This window comes from Lissotriton vulgaris, chromosome 8 (genome assembly GCF_964263255.1).
Source record: "Lissotriton vulgaris chromosome 8, aLisVul1.2, whole genome shotgun sequence".
Lineage (NCBI taxonomy): Eukaryota > Metazoa > Chordata > Amphibia > Caudata > Salamandridae > Lissotriton > Lissotriton vulgaris.
The window spans coordinates 939,418,757-939,446,649 of NC_141696.1; positions in this window are offsets into that span (position 1 = coordinate 939,418,757).

Here is a 27,893-nt window from a genome sequence, read left to right on the forward strand (position 1 = left end):
GAGCAATGAGAACAAGATGCTTCTATTGAAGCAGCAGATCTTGCAAGCGTATCGTACCTCTTGTAAAACTAATACATAATGATGACATTAAAATACTACTGTTGCAATCAGTGCCCTAACCAAGGGGCAGATTTACAATAACTGGTGCATCCCCAGGGATGCGCCAGTTATTGTGCGCCGCAGCTCCGCCACCCATGGTGCGCCGCATTTACGATGCGGCGCACCATGGGGCAAAAACGGCACAGATGCGTGACGCATCTGTGCCGTAAAGGTGGCGCATTGTTGGAGTTGCATCGCAAGCGCGACACAGCTCCAGCAAGGCTCGGGGGTGCCCTATCTGTCCAATGCTGCGTCAAGCCTTACGCCTACTTCAAGCAGGCGCAGGGTTTTGACGCAGCATTGGCCTAAAAGTGACTGAGTGAAATCTTGTAGATTTCACTCAGCCACTTTTTGCGAGGCGCAACTGCCCCGGAACGCCCACCCTGCACCGGAAATCCCACATGTGGCGCAGGGTTTTACAACTTGACGCATCTGCCTAGATGCGTCACGTTGTTAAATGGGTCGCAGGGATGCACCACTTTTACGCCGCCGTTGCGTGACGCAAAAGTGGCGCAAGTACAACATAAATCTGCCCCATAGTTTGTAAATTAAGTATTAAATATTTTTCAACCTCAATAAATTTGTAACAAAAATACTAAATGAACATCTCAATCAGAGCTATTAATTTGCATAAAGTATGCATATTTAAGATAGCAATAGCTCTTTTCCTATATAGAGGGAATATGAGCGCCAGAATATTGCGACAGCCTCGACTCAAAACACCCTGCAACGCATTTTAATAACCATTGTGCATCAAGCATTGCACCCATAGTTTGTGTCTATTAACAGCTTGAATTGTATGACATCACGTAGAACACACTCTCATTAGACACACCTTTCAGGGTATATTTTTGCCAGTAGGGGCTTAATGGATTTATTTCCACTGAGTATATTAGCAAACAGGATAAATCATTTTAAAAATGATTTCAATCAATTAATTTAAAGCTGCACCAGGATTAAAATAAGTTTCATTTTGACAAAATTAAAAGGAAAATCTGGTCGTAGAATTTGTGGAACAGATGGCTGCCTTCGTATTACAGTTTCTGTTAGAAATTTTTGGGAAGGAAACACTTTTTTATATTTCACAAGGAAAATGAGAACACTTCAGCTCAAACCTGCCAAACTGCATACTACCTTGAAAATGAAACAGATTTTATTTAAACGTCGTGTAAACCCAGTATTTACATTTTAATATCTACTGTGATTCCATAATATCGCTAGCCACTTAAATATCCATTTCCAACTATGCTTTTGTCAGTAACTTGTGTGGGACCAAAGTGCTGCACTGCGTTTTTTAAAGTGGTGGTTAATGTTCATATGTCTGAAATAAAAGCTGGACCACTGGAATTATCCAGAAACGGTGGACCAAATTATGCGCCATAGATGACTAAAAAAGGCAAAATATTTGACATAATGCAGCACATTTTTGATAGTATTGCTTCATAATTGTGTCAATATTACATGTTAACTCTATCTTGCAAAGGTTTCACCTCATTCGTACCAGTTTAACACCCAAAAACAGCAATACGCAAGTGGGAAGTGACCGGTCAACCTTTGCATTGGGCCTTCCACTGTGAGGAAACATGTGTTGCTGCAATTTTATGAACTTTTAATATGTTTGCGCTAGAAACAAAATTATGGTTGTTAAAATCAGCAGATTATTCAGCACATAGTTGGTTATGTGGAAAAAGCAGCATATCCAGTGGAAAATGCAGAGACTGCAGGATCGCATAGTTGCGGTGGCCCTGAATGTAGGGAATATGATTCCAAACATGATGGTGCCACTTATGTACTAGGTTAAACACTCAGCTAGATATATTGAGCAAACATTCACATAAAATGTCTTGGCCCAATGAGACAATCACTCTATTCCATTGTGAGATGCTAATACAAGTGTTACACAGTCTCTGCTGTGGAAAAGTTCTCATTGGATGATCCTAGATCCAATCTGGTGTGATGAGCTAATGTAGTCCTAGGCAGCTACCTGGTACTGCCATGTTTTAAAGCAGACCATGGCTGTGTATGGCTCAATTGTCATTGCAGATCAGCTTGCATTCTTCTTCTTCTCTGCTCAAACACAGCGGATTGGAGCTCCTTGTTCCCTGCATAGAGAAGGAAGTATTGGCTGCACATATGTTGGACAGCAGTTCATATTAGAAAAACCATTAACAAAGGAAATAGGTCTGGCTCTGGCCACCAGGCTTCTAGCATTCTTATTTTGTATTGTCATGGTTTTTGCAAAACCTTATGTTTACGAATATGCTGGGCACTCAGTAATCTAAAAAAATTAAAATAATTGCTATAGGCAAAAAAGTTATTGGGGGAATCATCAAAAACAAAACAAAAACTACACATTATCATAATACGCCCTGGTAGTGAAGAGAACTACTTTGTCTGGGTATGTATTCATTGTGAAAGGGCAACATACTGTAATTCATATTGATGTTAGCCAATAGGTAAAGTGGGTTGAAGCATTGCTCCTTAATTCATGCTGGATTAGATGGAAGGAAAATACGAATGACACCAACCGCAGACTAATTGATGAAGTTTGGCTAAAACCCCTGTAAGTAATAATTGAATACACTTAAATTTTGTAAAATCATAAGATATTGTCCAGGATTGACCTAAAAAAGACAATAAGTCTGACATTGGCTGCAAGACTCTTGCCTTTGAGAAAGAAAGAAAGAAAGAAAGAAAGAAAGAAAGAAAGAAAGAAAGAAAGAAAGAAAGAAAGAAAGAAAGAAAGAAAGAAAGAAAGAAAGAAAGAAAGAAGGAAAGGAGCAAACTAACAAACAAAGAAAAAAGATGCATAAATACGTAAATCTCAGGAAAAGAATGCAGCTATTAGAGATCTTACAAAGAAAATGAGTTAGAATTTCTATCCGTCACAGAAACCCTTGAAAATTATTATTATTATTATTCTGAGTTTTGTATAGCGCCTGGTTACCCGTAGGCATCCCAGCGCTCACCAGAAAATAACACTACCAAAAGAATGCAGGGATTAAGCAGAAAACAGAAAAGTTTTAAAAAGTTTACGGAACCGAAGAAGACTGGCTTCCGAGCGCAGTTGTAGGGGCAGTGAGTTCCACAAGGTGGCCACATTTATCGAAAACCTTCTGCCACCCGTTCTGGCCTTCTTCACCCTCCCGACCTGAAGAAGATGTTGATGGTCAGAGCGAAGAGAGCGTGGGGCCTTGTAGGGCTGGACCATCTCCCCCAGAATAGGTGGACCTACCCCATGCAGAACTTTATGGGCAATGCAGAGTGATTTGAATTTCACCCTGTCCCTAACAGGGAGCCAGTGTAATGCCCTCAACGCCGGGCGAGCAGATTGACGCCTGGGGAGGCCCGTCAAGAGCCTGGCGGCCGCGTTCTGCACTTGCTGCAGTTTGTTCAGGGTGGATTCGGGTGCGCCCAAGAATAACGCGTTGCTGAAGTCCAGCCGCGAGATGATAAGTCCCTGGATGAGACATAGGTAGGATCTTCCGGGCTGAACGGAGCAGGCCAAAACAAACGCCAGCAGTCTTTTTAGCATGAGTTTTAAACGAAAGGTCCTGCTCCAGCCACACCCCCAGGCTCTTGATCTCCTGCTTGGGGGTGGGTACCGGTCCCAGACAGTCAGGCCAGCTGCTGTGGGGCAAGGATGGAAAAGAGTTCCCCAGCAGCATCAGTTCCAGTCTTGGAGCCGTTTAGCTTTAGTGCTGAGCTGCACATCCACGTGTAGATCTTCTCAAGACACGTGTGCAGCCGGTCGGGATGGTGCGCCGACTGGGAAAGGCCTACCACCAGCTGAGTATCATCAGCATAACTGATGATTTTAATACCCAGCGGCAGTACCACACTCTCCAGGGGGGCCATATAGATGTTGAATAAGGTAGGGCTCAATGAAGAGCCCTGAGGCACACCACACTGGAGAGGGATTAAAGATGATTTTTCATGGCCTTCCCACACCTCAAAAGTACGACCTTCCAAGAAGGAAGCAAACCATTTGAGAGCCAAACCAGTGACCCCCACCCCCGACAGCCGTTGGAGAAGCACCTGATGGTCCACGGTGTCAAAAGCAGCACTGAGGTCCAGGAGGATCACTGCCACTGATCCCCCCGAATCCAGAATGTCACAGTCTAAGCAGAAAAGCAGTTCTGGCCTTGATCCTGCAACTTACTATTTTATTCTGCACACAGATTTTTTTAATAAGACAGGAGGACATACTGTGGTGTTATTTGTAGTCATTGAAGCCAGGTGAAAGGCTTTGCCTCAAGCCCTCCGGGCTTTTTTGCACTATACGTATCAACCCTCTACACTAATTTGGAAAGTTGGCATCAGTTTCTTGGCAGAATATCTGACCTTCCTCAGCAAAATGGAAATATTGGTATTTTATTTGCCAAGCGGAATTGGAAATCATGAATGTGCAGTAATGTCTAGACTTTCATTTTTTTTCTGAGACCCATGCCTTAGCTCTATGGGTTTGGAGGGATGAACCAAGCATACTATTGAGTCGACATGGGATAACTGTCCATGATCTGGATAATATATATTAGGCAGTTGTGGCAGTGTGCATTTTTTCTGATTGACTATACTGACCAGACCTTTTCCCTGTTTGTGTATAACTGTGGAACTTACAGGCCTCACATGTTTACAGTAATGCTCAAATGTATTACCCATACCCTGTACTCACATTCCTATTTTCATGTGGTGAATGTATTATGTGACTGATATTGTTTGTGAGTGTGTGCCTGCAGATATCGGTGTGGATACCCTTAGTAAAACATATCACAAAATCGAGTTCAAGGAACAGAGAAGGAAGTGGCCCTTAGGGGACACCCGGTTTACTTACAACCACATGCTATGCCTTCCGAAGAATGGAGAGTCTGTCAGACAGTAGAGAATACAAACGTACATCTTTATTGGCAATACTCTGCAGAGGAGTTCATCATGACCTGCATCCTAAGATGTCTGCCGAGGGACTGGCCCCCCAACAGCCTACAGTGAATAATAATTCCTCCTGAGAAGCCTCCAACCATGCCCCCAATGGAAAACTAACGTCCTGGGCCGAGCATAAACAAAGAGGCACAGTAGGATGAGCTAACACCTGCCAGATGGGTACCTGTTATCAGGGCTCGAAGCCCACGGTGCTGGGTCTCAGCTTCTCATAACGTGGCAGTATTGACTACACATTTGCAGAGGTATGCAAGGGCAGAATGGCCTATTCATTAGTGAGTCGAGAAACAGCCTTGAACAGAAGAGAAAATAATAAGGAAATACAATGTTCTGCTGAGGCAAGCAATGTGACCAATGAGGCCTAACTCATTCACAGTCTAAGCAGCCTAATAGGGATTACGAAATTCAAAATGGAGTCACACTTACTAACCGAAGCCTACACATCACGGGGATAACTCAGTGGGTTGCATAACGTGAATACAAATGGCATCCATTTAGCCAAACACTGCTAACCTAATATAGCATGAAACAAGTGCATTGCAGGAATGGGAATTTCAAACCTAACAGACTCTCCTTTTAGCAGAAGTGGCTAAATGCTTCATTTTGCTCTCCGGTAGGGTCTTTACAATTCTAAGGGGGGGTGGCAAATGCATAGGTACTCATGTGACAATCATGTAACGATGAAAGCAAACACTTACTATGAAAATCCAACCTATATTCGGAAAAGCCCTTGTCAATGAGCATAATATCCTGAATATCCTGCATCATCATAGTGAAGACTTTATTATCACGTCCTGAGAACTGAGGAGAAGGGGTGAGCTTGCACACACAATCGGTGCAACAGGCTGGGAGGCAATTAATACATAGGCAACACGTGAGGAATGCACCTTCGATTGCTATCAGGATAATTCGTATCTTCCAACTCCATGATGTCAATAGATCCCAGAGCCACCCTGTGAGGGATCATGAGCAATTATCTTGGTGGATTTCTGAAGCAAGTCAGTGTCATTTATGCATTACAGTGTATACAGTAGGGCCACTATCAGAAATATACATGCAGCAGCTGCTGCTGATGACGCAATAAGCTCCACCCCTATCAGCCAGGATGACATCTAAAACTATCTGATTTTGGAGAGCAATGAGCCTGGTGGCCTGAAGTTTGACTGTAATATTGGTCAGTATACCTGCAGTAGTATTAATAACTCCCTCAACCACTCTGGCCAGGCATAGAATATTATGGTTATTAAACATCGGAGCATCGGAATGATAGAATACCCTTCATTATGTCAGTAAATTTCTGCAGAGAAGAATCTGTTTGATCAATATCGTCTTTGTTGACTACTCTCTTAACTCGGGGTGCTTGGGCACCCCTACGCTGTAGGCAATGAGTTTTGTGGAAGTCGGGAGGGGCTATATAGACTGGGAGAAGGAGGTAAGAAAGGTAGCACCACCCGGACCAACCCTCAGGGAGCCAAACATAACCACGAGCACCACAAACAAAATAAACATTAGGTGGGGGATCATGGGCGGACTTTTGGAAGTGGTGTTGCATCTAAAGTCCCCCACCACTATGTCTCCCGCCCCTTGAACACAAAAAGGAGCCAGCACGTCTTCCACCGCCAGGGGTATGGGCTTATCTTCTGTGACATTGCGGGCTTGGAAGGATTAATAATATTCTGTTACATTGAACTGCGACAACCTTTCTCTATCCATCTCTGTTCTGTTTGCCTTTCTACCTCAATCTGCCACCCTGAGGCGAGAATTGAAGAGCACTCAATCAAACTGCTTATCTTAAGGGGAAACACCAGGTAGGGACCTATGCTGGGAATACTCATTCATTGTCAAACAGCGGGAACTGGTGCCTCTGTGTACCAATGAGTCAACTTGAGAGAATGAGAGGATCGAACTAAGTAAGGTGAACCATCCCTCACAACTATTAACATAGGATAAGGGCATAGGCAGCAAGCTCTCCCTTCGATATGTGACAGAAGGTTACAACCGACAGACCCAGCATTTTGTTGTATTTTAAACATCATGCGTTTGGTGCAACGTCTGAATAGAACCATTGTCCTTATAGGACTTCCGATGCTCTTCTTTGTGAGGTGAGGCGCTAAGGTACCGAAAATATTTTCAGGAGGGATTGGCGTAGTACTTATCAAAGCATGCACAGGATATTTCTCTTCTAAGAAGAACAACACCCCAAAAATTAATAGCAGGAAAAGCAAAATTATTACAACAAACACTATTTTACTCTTAGGGGACCAAGAGGACCAAACAGGCCCATCTGAAGTGGGATGCAGAACCGCAAAGGGCTGCTCCTCATCATGGATAGGAAGACCAAAGGAAGGAAGAACTCTTTTAAAAGCACCTTTGCCGTCACCATAGCAGTATTCTTTTTAGTGGGGTAAGCCTTAATCCATTTACTGAATGCACAAATCACTACCAGCACATACTTCAAGTTATTCACTCGTTCAATTTCGATGAAATCCATCTGGAGAACCTCGAAAAGGAAGGAAGGCACTGCAAAGTTACCCGCGGTTGTAGGAGTACCCTTTCCAGAATTATGCTTCAAACAAATGAAACAATGCTTCATTAGGTGTGTGGCTACCTTAGAGATATTATCAGTCTGTCATACTGGGTCTAGTAGCTTGCATATTGCTTTGGTACTCATAAGCGCTGGGCCATGGTCCATGGTAATAACAGGGAGCACATATGAATTGGGCAGCAAACATTGCTATGTCCCAGACAAGTCAGTCCAACACCCATCCTCATCCAAACGACCTGTTCTCTCCTCCCACATTGGCAATTCATTTGGAATCACCTCACCCTGAATTTCCCTGACATTATCCAATGTGTCCTCGAACATTTCATTGTTTGACACCCACCTAGGGGGACCTGCCACAAACATCTTTTTCATCTTTGATCGAGCTTTCTCCTTAGCTGTCTAGTCTGCGAACGCATTTCCCCTCCAGACATCATCTGTAATTGCTTTATGAGTGCTACATTTCACTATTGCTTACTTATGGGGAAGTGTTAATGCGGACAGCAATTTACGTATCAATGGGCTGTTCTGTATTCGCAGTCCTTGCGAAGTCAAGCACCCTCTCTCCGCCCAGAGGCGCCCAAAATTATGGGCCACCCCAGAGGAGTACTGGCTGTCGGTGTAGATATTAACAGCCAGTCCCTCACTCAACTCACAAGCCCTGAGGAAGGCAACCAATTCAGCAGCTTGGGCCAATTTTTGTGGGATTCGGGTTGTCTCAACTACAGTGTGTAGCGTTGTGATTGCATAGGCTGCAGTGATGGTGCCATCTGGTAGTTTGAGAGAAGAGCAATCAACATATAGTTCCCCTTGGGGGTCAGAGAAGGGAACATCAGTCAAGTCTACCTATCCTATTGTTTCTTCCTCAGTCCAAAATAAACAATCATTGACATCATTTGGCTTTTCTTCCGAAGGGAGGGGTAGTAATGTGGCTGGGCTCAGAGTAGCACATCATTTAATGGTAATGTGCAGAGCAAACAAGGTCAATCCATAGCCAGTCAGACGAGGCACTAGTAAGGTGCTGAGTCTTTGTCTTATTCAATAGCGTATCCACAGCATGAGGCACCATTACTATGAGATCAGTGTCAAGGACGAGCCATGCCGATTGTCTGATAGAAACTGCCACCGCCGCAGTAGCTCTCAGACATCTCGGGAGAGCTATGGTTACATTATGGAGCATGGCAGAGAAATAGGCACAGAGTCTCAGCTTACCACCGAAACCCTGTGTTAGAATAGAAAGCACGCAACCGTCCACCTCATGCACGTAGAGCACAAAAGGCTTATGGTAATCAAGAGTACCAAGCATAGGAGCAGAGCAAAGCACAACCTTTAATTGCTCAAAAACTTGCTGGCATGCGGGTGTCCAAGCCAGGGGTTCATGCACATCTTTGGTGGTCAGGTAAAGAAGGGGTTTTGTTCGTAGGGAATATTTAGGGATTCACGTACCTTGCGTTGGGTCTTAGGAACAGGCATATTAAAAAAAGCAACTATGCGTTCAGGTGTTAGTCTTCGACTCTTCTTCGGCAGTAGGTGACAAAACCAGGTGACCTCCTGTCGACAATATTGAAATTTCAAAAGTGACACCTTGTGTCCATGATGTGCCAAATTCAACACTAATTTAACTGTGGCTTCTTTGCAACGATCCTCAGTGTCTGAAGCCACAAGGAGGTCATCAGCATACTGCACCAGCACATTACCAGGGGGAAGCTCCAAAGAATTCAATTGAGCTTTCAAACGTTGGCCATAGATATTAGGACTTTCTGTATAGCCTTGTGGAGCACAGCAGAATCTAAAGCTGATATCTGCTATCTATATGGATTGGTATGCTGAAGAAAGCATTCTTTAAGTCAACTATGGAAAATAATTTAGCTGATGGGGGAGTCATTGTCAGGATTGTGGTAATGCCTGGAACCACAGGGTACTGGGACACAACAATCTCTCAGGTTGATCACAAAATGATAAACATCAGGGTAGGCATCAGAATAATCCAATGGTGTCTTGTTAACCCCTTCGATGCGTGTGACATGGTCAGCTCGTCATGGGCGTTACCTGCGCTGTGCATGAGACGAGTTGACCTTGTCACGTAACGCAGGATTTTTAAAATCGCAGCGCTCAGCGGGAAACCGCTAGCACGCATGCGGTTAAGAATAGGGCTATTACACATATTCGCCACTGTCTCTTCAAACACACTAGACTTAATCAAAACCTGTATTATTTGTAATGAAGCCTTTTCTCCTGCCTGCAAGATCTTTTACTGGGGAACGTGCGGCAATTTGTCATTTTCCTTTATCTAAATGGAGACTGGGGGATCTGGTGCAACCCCACATCTGTGTCCCCTGTAGCCCACAATGTGTGTGGCACGTTCTTGAACTCTGCGGGGAGGTAAGCATCTTTTGTGAAGCATTGCTTTGCATGGGCCATCTGTGGTCCAGTAGGTATGTATACACCATCAGGAGAACAAAATATTGTCTCATGTAACCTTTTTAACAAATCCCTACAAATTCTCCCCACAATTGGACGTCAATAAAAATGGTGAATCAACTGTGAAGGGACCAATAGTCAAGGTGAGAGGTTGGGAAATGGGGCTAACAACCGGCACACCGGAGAAACCCACCGAAACATTATTTTGGCCAGACAGAGCTGCCCCCGGGACCAGTGTATGGGAAACAGAGCTATTCATAGCCCCTGTATCAACTAGACATTTTTCTGTGGTGCCCTGTAAATCAGCAGTAACGTATGGCCTGCGCTGATCTACAGGCACCGGAACTGGTCCCTTGCCCTGTCCCTGGCCGTCCTAGCTGTGAGACAACCATGTCACCTCATCCATGTCATAGTCATCGTGATAGTACTGTCGGCTTCGGGGTCATCAAACTAGTTCCCATTCTGCCTATTACATGATGTAACCTCTTACTGCGTTCCCCTTTGGCCTTCTCCTCCTTGTCCACATCCTTTAAACCCTCGACCTCTCTAGGCCTCACCTTTCTGCAACAACTCCTGACACTCATTCCGCCAATGCCCCTCCTGCTTACAATATGCACATTGGTTAAGCCCAAGGGGTGCACTTGAAGCAACACCCCTATTAGACCTGGGTAACGGCTGGGCTGAACCCAAACCTCTGCATCTCCCCATCCCAACCTGCTGCATCAACACCCTTCCACACTGTAAATTGCATTCCGGGCCCTGTGAGCTGCTTGATTCGCCACCATTTGCTTTTCCTCATCACCCACAGCAGAATGCACCAACACTATCCATGCGGTCTCAAGCTGCTGCCCAATTTGCTTCATGCATCCCATACACAGGTGGTTCAACATTTGACAGTATTTGGGGTGTCACCCACAAGGGGGAAGAGCGGATGTAGAGACAGGTACCATCATGTAGGGAGACAGGGTTGCAGGGGTAAAATGGGATATAGCAGTCGAAACGGAACTAATAGACAGGACAGGGGAGCTCACAGCTCCAGCCCATGTGACTGGTGTGATTAGAGGGGAAGCAAGTCGGGCCGGGCTGTAGCAGTAGTGCTAGAAACAGAAGCAATAGGCAAGGAGGCACTAGGGGTCGAAGACTGGGACATCGAAATTGTCGGTATATCCGTTCAGTGCCATAGGAAGGTGGGGGCGAGAATCCAATAGTTCTTCAGCAAAATCATCACCTTGCTCTCTAGTAACATAGAATTTATCACACAGTAATCTGAACTTTCTATTTGTACATTCTATGCCCTTCTCTACCTTTTCCCTCTCAGAGGCCACTGCTTTCTGTGTTATAGTTTGCGTCTGTCTCTTCCGGGCCTCTTTCTCTGCTCTCATACAACTGCTTTGCTTTTCTCTGCCACACTCTTAGAGAATCTACTGCCTGCTCTTTTTAGTGAACAATTTATCCTGCAAGAAATTCAATTTCTGTTCATCAAACGAGCCAGTAAGTGGCCACCGTAACTCGGCATTGTCCCTCGTATATTTATGCCACAACATACTAAACATAATAAGGCCAATACTGTGTCTGACGTATACGCCAATCTTTGAGAACCCTTCAGTGGCTCAGGCTGGCTCTCTTCCAATCAAGCATCAGTAGAAAAACATCGACATCCAAAGCACCCGAACTTTCTTAAACAAGGCATCTTAATATAAGGCACATACACTGTTCCCAACGAACAAATACAAGATCAATGAAAATAATAGAAGGAAAATAAACAAGAGAACAATTTCTCAACAACCAAAACACAATGGTCCACAAACTGCCCACTGCAGTCCAGATACTGTCTCAAGTTCAAGAAGACAGGCTCTAGCCCCAGATCTATTTTTGTGAGGAAAAAAACAAATTACCAGTTGGTCTGGCAGATTGTTTGCAAACACTCTGTAACTTTCAAAAGGGTCTGAAAACCCACCAAGTTCAAACCAAAATGGCCCCACAGACCATACCAAGATACAGCCCGTCGGCATGTGACGTTCAAGTAATGCAGCCTAGAAACTGCACCAAGGCAGTCAGGAGACTGTATCAGGACACAGCCCACAGGCTTGTGCCGTTCAAGAATGGAGCAATTTTTTTTCAAGAATCAAATCACTCACTTGGTGCACTCAGGTCGAGTCAAATTATTCTCCACTGCCAACTCTTCGGACCAAAAGGTAAACTCCAAGGTTTTGCTTTCTCAGGACCCTAGCCGGTGACCACTAGACAAGGAGTCACCCGATCAGCCGGGCGGGGCAGCTACGAGAACCAAGCTCAATCTTAAAAGAATAAAACCCTGTTCTAAAGAACAGGACCAGAGTAGAACCCATGAAGAGTGAGATCAAAGGAGCATAAAGTTAATGAAACTCAGTTGAGTCTCAGTAATACGAGCAAATGATCCTACAGTTGCTGTAGCAATCTGTAAAAATAAAGCATCACATTAAAGTAAGGATGAACAGAAATAGCAGTGACCACAACCGTCAGTCTAGGATAAGGGAAATGGTTATGGAGTGAAAAATAGTATTAAAAAACTTTGAAAGCCTTGCAACTAATTTGGAACACACTCTAATATAAAAGATGTGAATACATGTAGCAGACATTGTAGCATTTCTGGAAAATCGGATGGCAGCACTCATCTGTGAGGAAGGTCAGCTCAAATGCAGCTTGCAAAGCTTTATCACAAGTTAGCTGCAGACATTCTTGTGCAATTAAGCTCTGGAAACATAAGCTTCAGTTCCCATAGGCATCAACACAAGTTAGCCTTCTAAATATTAAATGTTTCACTGCAAACACAATAAACTATGCTACAGAAGAGAAAGATTGACTTGCAAATTCTGTTTAGTAATGCATTTTGATTAATACAAACAAGAAATATTGTTTTTAAATGTGCAAGTATTCTATTAAAGCATTATGGTGAGAATCATAAGTTAATCATTACAAACAATATGTTGCTTAGTAAAAAATAAAGAATTTATTAAAACTGGACCATTCTGCCGTTATAATACCTGGCGCACTTAAAGCGAGAAAGCAAAAGACACACAATTGATGGACGGAATGCAAACCAATGTCATACATTCACCCCAGTACAGAGATCTGGGCCTAAATTCATTTGTTTTTTTGCCCACCATGCCATTCCAGTTTGGACCCAGCAATATGCAAATCAGTCTTGACCCTGCCCGAATGGGAACAGTCTAGCCAGAAGTGCCAGGTCAGGTCCTCCCTGGACTGCAAACAAGCAAAGCTCGAAACTAAGCCTAGGATGCTTGTTTCCGGTCCACTGAGGACCTGGCATGGCAGATCAGGCTGGACTGTTCCCATGAGGCACAGGGTCAAGACTGATTTGCATATGGCCAAGTCTAAACTGGGGTGGCATGGTGAGCAAAAGAATGGCGGATTTAACCCATATCTCTTGACTGGTTGTGAATGTTTTGAATTGTTCTGCATTCCATCCATCAATTGAGTGTCTATTGCTTTCTCGCCCTAAGTGTGCCAGGTATGCCAAGACGTGGGTCCTGGGCTTACTGTGCCAATGGAATCAAGCTATCCTGGCTGAAGAGGAGTGAAACCACAAAACCGGTCCCAGGATGCTTGTTTCTGGTCCAGGGAGGACCTGGCTTAGCAGTTTGGGTTGGACTGTTTCCATGAGGCACAGGGTCAAGACTGATTTGCATATGGCCAGGCCTAAACTGGAGTGGCATGGTGAGCAAAAGAATGATGGATTAAACCCAGATCTCTAGACTGGGGTGAATGTTTTGAATTGTTCTGCATTCCGTCCATCAATGTGTGTCTTTTGCTTTCTCGCCCTAAGTGCGCCAGGTATGCCCAGACGTGGGTCCTGGGCTCACTGTGCCACTGGAACCAAGCTTTCCTGGCTGAAGAGGTGTGAAAGCCCGAAACCGGTCCTAAGGTGCTTGTGTCCGGTCCAAGGATGACCTGGTTTGGCAGTTCAGGCTGGACTGTTCCCGTGAGGCACAGGGTCAAGACTGATTTGCATATGGTCCGGTCTACACTAGGGTGGCATGGTGAGCAAAAGAATGATGCATTTAACCCAGATCTCTTGACTGGGGATGAATGTTTTGAATTGTTCTGCATTCCGTCCATCAATTGTGTGTCTTTTGCTTTTTCGCCCAAAGTGCGCCAGGTATGCCCAGACGTGGGTCCTGGGCTCACTGTGCCACTGGAATCAACCTATCCTGGCTGAAGAGGGGTGAAACGCCGAAACCGGTCCTAGAATGCTTGTTTCCGGTCAAGGGAGGACCTGGCTTAGCAGTTCGGGCTGGACTGTTCCCATGAGGCACAGGGTCAGGACTGATTTGCATATGGCCAGGTCTAAACTGGGGTGGGATGGTGAGCAAAAGAATGATGGATTTAACCCAGGAAAATGACTGGGGGTGAATGTTTTGAATTGTTCTGCATTCTGTCCATCAATTGTGTGTCTGGTGCTGTAATAAGTAACTTGGAAACCCATCTCACTGAAAAAAGGTACAGATCAACAACCAAGTATATGACATATGTGAGAAGAGAGACTTCCTCAATACAGAGAGTCTGTCAGCAGGGGAGCGGGGAGGGTCCCCCTTTCAGGAGTAATATTTAAAGTCTTTTGGCATTTCAGGAATGAAAAAAGAGTCGCACTGAACCACTCTAAGTATGCTACATGCAATTCCATAGGATAATGGCATGTGATAATATGTGCCTTCTTCTGATGAGTTTAAATGAGCAGAAACATACAAGCCTTTTGCTCCCATTGCATGTGCATGTGTATGCACTGATCTAGAATAAGAGTTAATGAATAATCCCCTCTATTGCATGCAACAACTGAACCTTTTAATTGATATTCATCATTTGGGTATGCATTTGTTTTTGTTGTTCTTGTAGCATCTTCCTTGAGTGTTAAATAAAATCCTTCAGGCACTAATGTAATCATTATTACTGTTATTACAAAAACACTTATTTATAAGGTGGCACATGTTTCTCCAAAAGCAAAATAAATGCAGCCAAGTTCAAAGTTCAATGCAGAATGTTGGAAGCAGATTTGTTAAGGTGTGTAACTTTCAGCAAAGCAATCTTCTTATAGGCAATACTTAACCCTACTCCGTGTTCTTCTAAATTGTTATCCTTATTCTTCTACATCAGACTGAGGCCTAGGTAATCTTCTTTCAAAAAATAAAATGAGTCAGTTAGTGTTAGTTTCCTTATCTCTCTCTCTTAACAATTTTTTTTGATTTGATATTTGTTCAATGATTCTTTATGATGCACACCTCATTTTTGTCAAGTATCTCTATCCTAGCACTGCTTACTGTAGTGAAGTCATGGAGGCTCAAACTGTTCAGATTTCACATCACACAACTCCTCTATTGTGACATTCAATACTTGGCCCAAGTAGTAAGACCACTCAGGTGCTGAATATCTCCAAAAAGGCACTCTTACTATTTTTGATCTCCTCAATTTTTGATGATCTTCTGTATCACTTTCATCACATGACTGTCTACTCAGGAATAGTTGATGAAACCTGATCCATTGATACTCTCTTTTTCAGTCTTCTTTGATTACAGTTCTCTGGCCATTCAAATTTATGGGTGACTCTTCTTGTTTGAGTGCTTGTTCCTTCACCCAGATCTTCCGACTGTACTCATGTTGTCTCAGTAAAGTTTCCAAGTTGAGAGTCAGTCTCAGTTTTTCCTTCATTAGATACTCCAATGTCACTCTGTGAAACAACAGGTACTTGGATTTGTATTGCAGTTTGTGAATGTTATCCATGCCGCTGTTGTGTTCTTGGAACCACTGCTCTTTGCCGTCTCTCAGCTTTTGGTGGTGCAGTCCCCAATGCTATCCATTTGCCTCCAGGATTTCTCCCTTTCTTGGTGTGCAATGCATGCACCCAATATGAAACTCCAGCACACTTAACAGCAGTGTTGGTTACTAAAATATCCTGGAATGGGCCTTTCCACCTCAGATCCAGACAAGTCTTCCAAATGTGCTTCTTGATCACAACCTCATCACCAGGATTGAGGTCATGGCATTGTTCTTGATGTGGATCTTTAGTGGCAGCTGCATCCTGTTAAGAAACAGAACGGACCACATCAGACAATCATTTGCAGTAATCTAGTATCATATCAACTATGATGCTCTAGAGTGCATTTGCAGGTAGATCAGGCAGCCTTATTGCTCGGCTCATCAGAATCTCATGGGGCAATAGAACAGTCTTCCTATCAGGGAAACTTTGAATACTCATTAGCACCAGAGATAAAGCATCGGACCATTTCAGTGATGTTGAAGTACAAACTTTGGCTATTCGAGGCTTGATAGTCCCATTCATTTGTTCAACTATACCTGAAGCCTCAGGTCGATAGCGGCAATGCAGTCTTTGCTCAATATGTAATGCTGTGCAAAATATCTTCAGGACCTCATTGTCAAAGTGAGTCCCCCTATCTGAATCCAGAGTAACTGGAATTCTGTACTTGGGAATCAATATTCATAAAAACCGAGACTGTCATTTCTTCTGGTTGTGTAGGCTTCCACCTGTCTCAAGAAGACACTATGATCAGAACATGTCTTAGCCCCTTGCAAACAGGTATTTTGATGCAGTCCATTTGCAATTTGTTGAAAGGACCATGTGATCTCTCTATGTGACTCAGTGTAAAGCGTGTTCTTTTCCCTGCATGCATTTGTTGACATGTCACACACCGATAATACACTCTTCTGCAAGCATCCCGAACCTGGGATTAAACTAGTTTTGCCTAAAGAGTCTTACCATGGCTACCCTCCCTAGATGGTTGAACCCATGAAAATATTGTATCATTGGGTATAGCAAACTATCAGGTGAAACTGGTCTCTCATCCGCTGACATCCATATATCATTTGCATTGTTCTCCTAACATGCTCTGATCCAACTTTGTTGTTCATCTTCTGAAACATGTTCTTGTACTCTTTTTAGTTCATCCCAAGTATTGGTTATTTTTATCAGCACTGAAAATAAAGTGTCCTCCTCAGATTCACATGTGAAATTTCCATTAATTGTGCAGGTCAATAGAGGACAATATTGTGCTACCGAATCTGCATACCTTTTTCCTACGGCAATGTAACCATTCCCATTTTGATTGGCTCCACATTTTAGAACAGCAACTTCTGCAGGAAATTGTAGAGGTCCAAGAAAGTTGTCACCTGCACCTCATTCCTAATGGGGTACGTGAAGAGGTTGTGAAACCTCTTTGTGACCATAATTGCCAAAAATCCTGGGCAACAACAAAGGCGTATTGACTATTTATAAATATAGTCACTCTCATTTGAGCAGTTAAACTGCATGCTCTGATAAGGGCAATCTACTCTGCAACTTGTGCTGAGGTAACCCCTTGAAACCATGAAGCTTTAACAACATCATTTACTGTACACACAGTGGAAGCTGCTCTCAGGGTACCTTTATTATTTCTCAGTCATGACCCATCTACAAATATTACATGGTCTGCTTCAATCAGGTTTTCAGCCTTAATATCAGGTCACGGCTTTATACATAAATCTGTGACATCTAAGCAATCATGTTCAATTTCATCACAGCCAGTATCATTTATGGGCAACAAGGTGATGGATTATCATTTTAACATGTTTTAAAATGACATTGTCAGATGACAAAATTCTCTGCCAATATTTTATGAGCCTATTAGGGGTCATGTATTGGGGTTTTGTTCATGTCAATTGAAGATCCACAGAGTGTGGACCACTATAATTAAAGGATATTCCATCACTATGCTCTCACTCTTTTCCAGACTAGTGCTCTCTGCGGCAATCGCTTTATGGCACCCGTGAAGTGATATGACAACAGGGTCAGGAGCAGCAGAAAGGTATGCCACTGGCTTCCGAGAATCACCATGTGTTTGAGTCAGCGCTGAGACAGCGCAGCCCTCCCGCTCACTCTAAACGTAACTTCTTTATGTAATCTGGCATTCCTAGTGCAGAGGCATGACAAAGTTTTCCTTTTAGCTCTAGGAAGGCTTTCAAACAATCATTGGCCCTCGGAAGCAGATCAGACACATCCTTCTGTGTCAGCGTCAGTAAAGGCTTTGCCACTAGGGAAAAGTTTGGTATCCACTGTCTACAGTAGACTACTATTCCCAGAAACATTCTGACTTTTTTCTGTTTTCGAGGTGGATTAATGTGAAAAATTGCATCCAGCACACTCTGGTTACACCCTTCTAGCTCCCTTCTCAATTATGTGTCCCATATATGGAACGTATTTTTGACAGTTCTACAGTTTACTTGGTGACACTTTATGTACATTTTCAGCCTGGTCATTCAATAAGGCATTGGAATCTTGTTTACATACTTCTTGTGTCACTGATACCACAAGGTTAGAGTCTATGCACTGCACAAGAACTGATCAGGAGGGCATTTGTAATGACTTCAGATTCTTTTTTAAGATCTGGTTAACAATAGATGGACTCCCTGGGTACCCTTGTGGGACTCAGCACCATGCCAAAACTCTCTGCTGGAAAATAAATGAAAGGAGGAACTGACTATCTTCATTCAATGGCAATGAAAAGAAAGCCTGACAAATATCAGCGACAGTAACCATTCTCCAGTATACATGGAATTTGGAATAATATTGTGGCTGGATTCTGTACCATGGGAAAACATGGGACAACTACTTTGATAATAATATAATAATTCTCAGATCCTGAATGATCCTATACTTTCAATTGAGGTTCTGCAAACCCATGATCTGAGAGTTTCATGGACTCCAAATCAGTTCCCTCAAAATCCCCTTCTGTATCATGTTTTCTATTGCAGGCATTATTCCTGCATTTGTTTCTGGAGTCAGATAGTACAGTGGTGTTCTTGGGTATACTGCATTTGCCTTTAAGATAATTTGGACTGGTTCTATTCCTTTAATACGTCAAATGTCTTTCCCTGGGTAATCCCATTCTTCTGGGATCACAGTTTCCTTCAAGTCAGCTGGTAATTCTACCATTGTTATAGATCGAAACAATCCTGCAACTGTCATTTGTTGAACCATTGTAAACTCTACATGCACCTGAAATTCGACACCATCTGGTGCGCAAAACATTGTACAATTTAACTCGCACAACATATCTCTCCCTAATAGATTTATTGGACTTGTGTCACAAACAACACATTTTGGATTTTCAAATTAGCCTATTTTCACTGGGACCTTCTCTGAAACTGGTTTGGTAATCTGTTTAGATGAAATTCCTACAACTTGGATCTTCCTTCCCGAGAGGGGTAGGTCTGGGAATTCCACAGTTCTAACGGTAGATTTGATAGCACCAGTGTCTATGTGAAATGATACGGGGTGGCCATTCACCTCACATTCTACAAATGGACCATTCTGGTCTACCTCTAAGACTGGACCAAGAATGCAATCCTCCTCCCCTCAGGCATATTCATTGGGTTGTATCAGATCCTAAGTCATCATTATTGAAAATAGGATATTGCTGAAAGGCCTTCTGATTTGAGTTAGAGAATTGTTTGAATGTATTTTGATTTGTGTTTAGAAAAGGATTTGCATTTGCTTATGGCACCTGATTCAGATTAAGCATTGGGTTTTCTATATTCAGTGGGACCTTTCGAGCTTGTGGGACTTACATCATCGGAACTTGTTTATGCATTGGCACCTACATCTGTTGTACTGATATATTTTGCACCTGCACTCCGTTCTGCATTTGCACATTTCCATTTGTATTATCAGGGTTACATCTACACTCCTTCTTCCAATGCCTGATTCTGTGAACAATATGACAAGGAGTCATTTTCTTTAATGTTGCAACCTCAATTCCTGAACCTGGATCTATCAGAACCTACCTTGTAGCACACAAAAACCTCCTGGAGTTCCCTTAAAAACTGTTTGTGGAACAGTAATTCTTTGCATAACTCCTTTATTTCCTGAAAAAGAAGAATTCTGAAAACCCTTCTGAGCAAATTTAGTTTGGGCCAACATGCATTTCTCTTTAATCTTTGTCTGTTTGATTTCTTGTTCATCACTGAAAAACTTCGTGAACCTCCGGATCTCGTCAAGTGATTTTATTCTGCCGTCAGATTACACTTTGGGTTATACGTGAACTGATCTCTGGTTTCAATCCTAAAACAAACTGAGATCCCAAAATACCCATTTCTTTTGATCAGGGTATTCTCTCCCACTGGTCTGCTGGAACACCGACAATGTTAATGGTAATGTTAGTGGGTATTTATAAAGCGCGCTTACACCGGGTGGCTTCATGGCGCTGACAACATACTCATGAACTGATTCTTTTGCTTCTTATGTTGTTTGATTAATTTTCAACCAACCAAAATCTCTTAGAGGCACTCTGCCTTTCAGGAAAGTAATCACTGCTTCCCATTTCTCCATAACTACAGGAGATGGTGCATTAGTGTGTGTCATTCTCACTGGTTCTTCACATGTACATGGTACTGTGGTCTCAGACTCAGCCACCAAATCACTTGGTACCACAATATCAAAGAATGCATTCAAAACAATCCACAGCGCTTTTAAAAATTTCGTAAATCAATCAACTTGTGTGTTGCACTGCACAGGTTTGTCTCTGAGTTTTTGGGAAATTGTTCGTAAAGCTGCAAGATCTCCTCTACTCCAAGGTACATAGACGCACACTCCTACTGCTATTTCTCTCAGTGGATAAGCTGAAGTGCCTTCCTCATTCTGTACATTCTTTTAGCCTACTAACTCAGGTTCAGGTTCTTTCCCCATAGGTTACTGATGTTGTGAAAACAAGCCTTGTCCATCTCTGAATGCCTGAACTGTCTAATGTGGTCTACATACATCAGTCCGTGAAGTCTAAGAGATCTGAATAAATCCTGTTGCAGGTAAACCTGTTACCGCTCTGTGAGCCTCTGAATTCAAGACAACATTTAATGGGGCATTTGCAACTGGTCTAGGCACTTTTTGTACAATTACTGACTGCAGCAGGTATCATGCATAACTGGTGAATTTACCACAGGTAGAGGCACAGGTCTGTGGCTGGGCAACTTGTGGTGGGGCAACCTGTAGTACTTGAAGGGGTCTCTCTATTTGTACTACTCTAGTTTTTACAAGAGCTTTGGCTATTATACTGCTCATTGTGGCACCACTCTCAGTGCTATAAATTGTTGCATAAGGGGGGGAGGAGTCATGCAGCCAACAATATTTTTAAAATAGTATCCTTTGAATCACTATCTGTCTCATTTTCTTTTTCATCTTCATCTTTTCTCTGTTTTTTTCTTCTTCCCCACTTCAGGTACTTCTGTAGAAATAGCTGGAAACAATCTAGTGCCTTCACCTATGGCTTTCCTCCATCTCTGCTGTTCTTCATGCCACTGAGCATCTGCAAAATCACACATTGCCTTCTTTGTTCTTTTCTGATATTGTTCCCTTTCTTTCTCTTGGGCAACCTTTTCCCACATATTGAAGCCTTCATAATGTGTAGGTCTAGAGACGGTTTCATTTCGTCCAATTTTCCTTTCAATCTCAGAGGGGCCGATTCACAGAAATAATCTGAGATAAAATCCTAAACTTACTACTTTTTATTTTCACAAAAGGCATTTAGTGGGGGTAAAGTTTGGACTCCTAAATTTACTACTACTAAACTGAGACAAAATCCTAACTTTACGACTTTTGGTATTCACAAAAGGCATTTAGTAGTATTTAAGTGAGAAGTCCTAACTTTACTACTACTAAATGCCTTCTGTGAATACCACAGTATTAAGTTTACAATTTTATCTCAGTTTAGTAGTAGTAAAGTTAGGAGTCCTAACTTTACTACTACTAAATGCACTCTGTGAATACCAAAAGTAGTAAGTTTAGGATTTGATCTCAGATTAGTTCTATGATTCGGTCCCTAAGTAATGATAGTCTCAAAGCCACCATATTTTGGAATCATAATGCACCTTCTTTCTCAGAGATCTTGCACCATTGGCAAAGCCCCAAACATGTATGTAATTCCAGTTCAGTTTTCTTAAATGTTCAGAAATACCCTTAGTGGGTTTATCTTCCCATACCAGAATTGTAACATCTTTCACAAAACATTTGAATTCTTTAAAACATTTCATGATTTTGACAAAATTGCACATAAAACTATTTCAATTCAATATTTTGATTATGTTATGTAAATGTCAGATTTCCTTAGCTCCAACCCTGTCACAGTTTCAAAATCCTGTTAGCAAATCTAAATGTGGTAACCAAAAAAATACTAACCTTTCATAGCACAACACCCAGATGTCACCAACCACTCACAGCACAAGAGTACACCAACCAACCAATCTAAGCTCAAAACACTTTTGCGCATATTACAACTCCTCGCAGCAGCTCAGCCTCCTTTACAATTTCTCTTGTACTAATACACACCAACAAAAACTTTTAAAATGACAGTGACAAAACATATATCAATTCTTGTTTGCTCTTCTAAAGAAAAACAATAGTAATTTATCCATACAAAAGAATTCCACAATTCACAAGTAAAATCTCGACCAGTGTCCAAATCACCCTAATCAATGCAGCTTCACTCTTTTGAACAATTAGATTCTCCTAACATCAATCAATGTTAAACAACCAGAAAAAGATTATTAGACATTCTATCTCAAGTGTGTAGGCGATGGTATCACACACTCTACATCCCTATAAACCTGCAAACAAGAAATACCATTTGACGATGGCTCGCTCAAGTGTCTTCTACACTTGTCTCAATATCTATCAAGAGTCTTCTAAACTTAATTCAGTGTCTATCCCAGGATCCTAGACTAAGCTGAGCCTGAAACTCTTCAACCTCTTTACACAGAAACAATAAACATCTTCATGCATCAATCCATTCACTCTCAACTTAATAATTCAACGGAAATCACAATTACAATAGTCGTGCATCACCCTATTAGTACTCACACTTCAAAAAACAGCAACTGCCTTCGAAATTCTCACCTTTTCAGCTCCTAAAACTCCGGGCATTGGATTTAAGGACTCAGGGCCCGATTCACAGAACTAATCTGAGACAAAATCCTAAACTTACTACTTTTGGTATGCACAACAGGCATTTAGTAGTAGTAAAGTTAGGCTTTTGACTTAAGTCTGTTTTAAGTCTGTCTTAAGTCTGTCCTAATTCTGTCTTAAGTCTGTTTTAAGTCAAGCTTAAGACGAAATCCTAACTTTATTACTACTATATGCCTTCTGTGAATGTCAAAAGTAGTAGGTTTAGGATTTTGTCTCAAATTAGTTCTGTGTATAAGCCCCTCGATATTTTATTCGAACTTGGATAATTATTATGTATGAAAATAGATGCAGCTTGCAAAGCTTTGTCAAAAGATAACTAGCGACATTCTTTCGCAGGTAGGTTCTGGAATCATAAGCCTCAGTTCCCACAGGCATCAAACGCAGGTTAGCCTTCTAAATATTCACTGTTTCACTGCCTACACAATGCACTGTACTGAAGAAGAGAAACATCAACTTGCAAATACTGATTACTAATGCATTTCATTAATATGAACAAGAAATAATGTATTAAATGTTCAACTATTCTATTCAAGTATTTTATGAAATATGGTGTGAATCATTACAAACAATATGTTGCTTAGTAAAATGATACATTCATTAAAACTAGAACATTCTGCAGTTATGATGGACATTTCTAAGCATTTCACATTAAGGTCAGACTTCTAAATTACATTTGTGCTCATTTCAGTAATGTTATGTTCACTTCTAGTTAAAGGAAACTTGCTTCTTAGCATTTCTGTGGCCTATTCAAATAACTTTGACAGCCTATTGCAGTTTGCACATTTTAAAGGCGTGCAATGTCAGCTTTGAACTTCATATTAATCATTGCACATTATTAGATGTTTAAAATAAATAATTAGCATTTTAATTAGTGCATTTTATCAGTAGTATGAAAAGCCGGAAAGTACAAGTATTTAAACTTGTAGATATTAAAGGAGTTGCAAACATGCCCATTTGAATGGTTATGAATGGTTAACATTCCACACTGAGAACACCCAACTGATTCCCTGTGCTAGCTCAAGTATTTGCTCTAAACCACAGAGTGCAGTATCACTATAGGCTACAATGCCTTAAAGAGAAATTGAGATGGTTCAGCCAACACTGAATGTTTAGGTTAAGTGGGCAATTTAGTTTGAGTCTTCCGTAAGGTAAGTGGGTGTGCACAGGGTGGCTCATCACAGGCCAGTTTGCTGTGGAACTCATTAATGGAATTCTAGAGGCAGAACCAATCCCTCATTTTATACATGAAAGACTTATTTAAGACTGTCAGTGTCATCTGGCTTCAACACAATACATGATTGAAAAGCATGAATGAATATTATGGTAATGACTTTGCCAAAACGCTCCTAAAATAAACCCACTTCACACTCCTGGTTCTAAAGTAAAGAGACAATAGTGACCACTGAAATAAGTATTGGGTGCCTTCATGGAATAAACCTGGAATACACCAGTAATTGTGCAAATTACTAATGCTGTTGGGATTGTGTTACTCAATGTCTGTAATCTATTGAACTATTTAATGTGTTCTACATCACTAAGACTCAGTTAAAGGTGCCACTCTCATTAGTAGAGCTCATTTACATTGACACATTAGCACTAGGCCTGTCTGGTGTTGATTCCTTTTAAGTGCCCACTTCCTCTCTCTGCACAGTATTGCCCCAGATCAGCCTCCTTCACACACATCACTACATTAAAGTGGCCACATTTGCAATAAAGACAGCAAGTCAGTAGTGCCAAGAAAAACCAATTATCCATATAATTTCCCCGCTACAACACATTCTGTAGATGATAACAGAAAGTGCCATGCAGAAAGTGCAAGCTCTTTAAACGTTTTCGAACCAGTAAAAGCTCAGCAATGAGCCTCATGAAAGGAAAATTAAAAACAGTTACTTGCCACAATGTGTGCAGACATTTTGTTGGACTTTACAGCCCCTTTGATACCATCAAAAAGAACATTCTAATAAAATATCTAATTAGGTCAGAAGACATCTGAGGACAGATCTACTGTGGTTTGCTACGTTGTTGAAAAACCTAAATCATGAATGCATCCATTACTGTTCAACACATGGGGATGGGGAATCAACTTCGGAAAGTCTGAAGGATCTCTATCTTGTTGCGCGTTTTTAGCAAATGAGGTCTTTAACCCCTTCCATGCTCATGACGAGCTGAGCTCGTCATGAGGCACAGTTGAGCTGTGCTGATGACGAGCTGAGCTCGTCATGACACCAGCAAAATGGCAATTTCCAGCACAGGGGAAAAATAACCACAGCAGCGATGTGGTTAAAGCACAGCACTTTCTAGAGACTCGGTCAAGGGGTGTAAAATGTAGGTTTGACAAAGATCTCACAATTACATCCCAAAATAATCAAATTCCCAGAAAAACCTTCCATCACTTTTTTCAAGTGATTTTAGTGCTGGCTTCAAATGGAGAGTAGATCACTTCATATAGGCTAGCATTTTTAATATACATTCTTGAATTGTCAGCCTTTTTCTGATGCCAGGATGGATGTAATATAGGTCACCAGAGTTTCATGCTTCAGACTGAAAGGAAATCCCAATTGGATTTTAATTCTTGATAGTATGAACTTTAGTTCCTAGTTTGGTTCCCACCAAGATCGCTTAGCATTACCCTTCCCTTCTGCCCCCACCCCACCTCCCCTAACAGCACACACACTCACACACAAATTGAAAAAAGAAAAAGACAGAGTGAAATAAACTTCCCAGCATTAGTTAACGGCTCAAATTGAGTGGCTCCCTAGTACGGACTAATTTGGTAATTCTCATGCTGGGTGAAAAAAGTGGCTGCACTTGGATAACAGGTGAGAGGTTTTACTTACAGGTATATCAAGGCAATAGTAACATTATGAAACAATGTCCAACACTCAAGTCTTCATCTGTCTTTGCAGGATCTGACCGTTTCAGAACTCTACATCTCACACACGATGAGGACTCTGGAATGCTCAGGCCAGCGCTGGACATAACACACCTCCTTTTTCCAAATAACAGAAAACAACACATACAATGAAAAATACAATTAGTCAATAAAGATAATAAATTAATGAACTATGCTAAAATGTATATAGAGAAAGTCATTTTGTTCTAACATACAGTATGACTAGATACATATAGAAATGCACAAAGATAAGATAATATCCTTGAACGTAGAAAATCATTTCTATAAACCTGGTTGCAGAAAAATACTTTAAGACAAGCTACAAATCAATATAATTCAAAGGAAGACAATGACCTCTCCACAGACTGTGTCTTCTTCCAGATAACTGCAAATCTTTTTCCAATACGACTTTAGATTGTGGCAAATGATCTCCGGTTAATTCAGCAGCAAAATTATTCTTCACTTTGACCTATTGTTCCCAATTCCACCAGTGACCATTCTCCAGCTAAACAGCACAGCCATCATTACTTATTTTCACAATATTATATACAAGACCAAACTTTAGATAACCTTTCATTACTTAAAGCTTGGGTAACTTGACATGTGCGAGATCTCCAAATACCCAAGATCTGCTCTTGGCAGATTTCTTCACATCAAGTCCATTCTTGCTTCTTTCTTGACCCAGATTGATGTTATTTTCTGCACTATTAGGAACCTTTTCCTGCTCTCCCTCTGACAGTGCACTCAAACCTCCTTTAACCGAATTTAAAGTCTTGGGAAACAAAATCACAAAACGTCCTTCTCCTTAAAGCCTTAAAAGGTGTCACACCTTTGATACTTTAGGGTGTGCTGTGATAGGACCACAACATTGATCTCAAAGAATCTTCCACACACAGCTCTGAGTTCACAGCACCACTATTACATTAACTCCCCAATCTGTTCTGCCTTTCTACATCACCATTACTTTGAGGATGATACAAACTACATGTTTTATGCTTAATACCAGCATCATTCAAAAACTCCTGCATCTCACAAGAAATAAATTGCACACTAATCTCCAATGGAAACCCCCCCCCTGGAGAAAATATCAGTAAAGAAATCAATTACTCCTCGAGTATTCGGCTCTCTTAAAACTCTTACTTCCAACCACGTAGAAACATAGCCCACCATGACTATTACATTCTCCGCTCCAGTGGCAACATGTGAAATGGACAAAGAAAGTCAACACTCAACCTCTCTCAAACTTCAATAGGACATTCAACATCAGCCATGGGTGGTGTCCCATAATGCAGACTCTTATCATACATTCTAAACACTTTACATCTTTCATTCCAACACTCAACATCCATCTCTGTAGCAGTCCACAAAAATCTCTCTCTCAACGTCCTCTTATTGCTGTCATTCATAAATGCCCTTTAGGAGATAACTCCATCAAGCTACTCCTCATCTTTCAAGGAGGACTTAGCTTGTCATTACATAATGACAAACTTTTATCCAAGAAAGTTCACTTTGAACTTTACTGCAAATTGGAATATTAACAGGTAATGAATTTTCCCGTGGCCAATATTTCAACACATGTTCTATGACCCTGATAAGTTCAGTATCCTCGAACAACTCATCTCGACCCACTTTTTATTTTGCATGCTTATTAGACATCCAGGACACACTTGCAACAAGACTGAATGCCATTCTACCAAATAGAATAACAAATACAGTTAAATGGCTAGAGTCTTCTGCTAGCACTACCAGATGATGAGCGGAACTAAAAAACAGTTTTAAAAAAAAAAAAATTCTCCACCCAAAGTTTTTAAGCATGTCAACAATTTTAGACAACAGACACAAATAGCCCTGTTGAGACTGTCCAAATCAATGAACGCCCTTAGTTCTTTACTCTTTTTGTATGCCACCATGATGAGTGGGAGCCACAATGAGGATTTGATTGGCTATATTTTATTTATTTTTATTTATTCAACTTGTTACGCGCACTGTCACCTAGCAGG